General features: G+C 43.5%; 1 protein-coding gene across 1 annotated transcript in view; it reads right to left on the bottom strand.

Moving 5' to 3' along the window:
• naa25 (N-alpha-acetyltransferase 25, NatB auxiliary subunit) overlaps window positions 1-2,151 on the bottom strand; it is a 254,605-nt gene that overhangs the window by 162,642 nt on the left and 89,812 nt on the right. The window lies entirely within an intron of this gene.

Here is a 2,151-nt window from a genome sequence, read left to right as displayed (position 1 = left end):
AGGTGTGGCTAATCAGGTCGGGATTTCACCTACTCCTGAACCCGGGATTTCACCGATCCGTCACAGGTGCACCGACAAATGAAACAAAAGTACAAATCCTCCCCGGGTTACGAACGCCCAACTCACGTACAGCCCGCGCATACGAACGAGTGTTCGGGAGACCGGGTGGGATGGATTTGCTGGCTACTACGGGCACGTCCTGCCGCCCGGGAACTCGGTTCGCGGCCACATTTCGAACCTGCGAAGTGTTTGGGTTACGGACACTTCACGGGAACGGAATCCTGCCGTAACCTGCCAACAGACTGACCTAGCAACTGTAATCAGGAGCTTTTCTTTAAATTTCAAAACCGGGATCCTACCGAAGAGTGGTTAAAAACACATCTGGTTCACTCCAGGGAAGGAAGGGTGCTGTCCTTATCCTTGTATGTGACTCCTGACCAATCAATGTTGTTGCCTCTTAACTACCTGCTCAGTTCCGAGGTAATTTTTAGGGGTGGGCAATGCATACTGGCGTTGCCAGTGGCGTCTACAACTCCTGAACAAATGAATATATCTGTGGAGAAGAATTTCCAGATCGATAACCTTTAATCAGAACTGCAAGATGTCAGGATTACTCAAAATTTCAGCAAAGTAGCAGCCAATTCAGCTCAATGTGTCCACTATCAAAACAAATTACTCCCCCGCTCTTGGTTGACAGTTTTATAGGTTGGGGCACGAAGAACAGGTTCCTGCCCTAACCCTCAGTCCAGGCAATGAGTTCCTGGTCTCTGACATTTCATTGGGTGAAAAAAAATCCTCATTTCCCCTCTACTCCTATCTATTCCATCCCCAGTTACTGGTGTGTCTGCTAAGGGAAATGTTCTTCCCATCCACTCTATTCAGGTTTCTCGTACATCTCAATCAAATCTCCTGTCAACTTTCTTGATTCTGAAGAAACAACCCTGGGAAAGCTAATCCTTCCTCATAATTATTCCCCAATCCTGTCAACGTCCTCCTAAATCTCCTCTACCCTCTCCAGTGCCCTCATAACCTTCTGCTGGTGCGGTGACCTAAGAGGTTCTCTGGCCTAACGAATGTTCTATAGATATAGACAACCTCCCTGCTCTGTTCCTTTTCTTTATCTAATTTTTCTGTCTATAAATATGCATTCCTAGGTTGTAAGTTGCTCTGTGCTTCTTAATATCCAGCCTCTCAATACTATTACAGCCAAACAGCTTCAATAAACAAATACAGGGGACACGGAACAGGAAAGAATAGGTTGAGGAAGAGAATGATTGATTGATGGGTGGGATGCTAGTGTGAGTCAAAAGTACTTGTAACTGGGTCAGGCGTAAATGATTCCAGAATAGTTCCCACCATCCAGGCCATGCCATCTTCTCGCAACTACCATCGGGCAGGAGGTACAGAAGCCTGAAGTCCCACATCACCAGGTTCAACAACAGCTACTTGTGTTTAACCATTCGGTTCCTGAACCAACAGGCATAATCCTACTCACCAGACTTCAGCAACACTAGGACCACTTTGCACTAAAATGGACTTTGTTTGTTCTAATTGTGTTCTTTCTTGCAAAGGTTGTGTTTAATTTGTGTTTTTCTTGTGAATGCTACTTATATGACGCTATGTGCCTGTGATGTTGCTGGAAGTAAGTTTTTCATTACACCTGTGCATACATGCACTTGTGCAGATGACAATAAACTCAATTTTGACTTTGAAATAGATATAAATGGTTACATTAGAATACCTGAAGGCAAGGAAAGCACAAGTTGTCTGAAAAGGTTGAGGGTTATTGTGGTTTGGGAATGTGATGGCAGAAAGATAGGTGAACCCCAGAGGTGCGAATGTCCTGACAGTTGTGACGGTAGTGGGATCTGAAGGGACTGGGTCAACTAAAGATTAGTGAGGTTCACAATGGAATCTCCAAGAATCCTAGATCCTACTGTTAAGGACCCAACAATTGAACCCTTGTAGTGATAGAATTTACTTGGTAAGGATCAGCACCAATTTACAAGTGGGAAGTTTTGCCAGATATTTTATAGACTTTAAAAACATAAGGTGAAATGTATATGTAATATTCTTGTTTTTTAATATTCCTTTTTTTAGCAACACATTTGATGTTTTATGGAACAGTTCTGAACTAATTCAGAAAGTGAT

Source organism: Pristis pectinata, chromosome 17 (assembly GCF_009764475.1).
Source record: "Pristis pectinata isolate sPriPec2 chromosome 17, sPriPec2.1.pri, whole genome shotgun sequence".
NCBI lineage: Eukaryota > Metazoa > Chordata > Chondrichthyes > Rhinopristiformes > Pristidae > Pristis > Pristis pectinata.
This window is presented reverse-complemented; position numbering and strand designations above follow the sequence as displayed.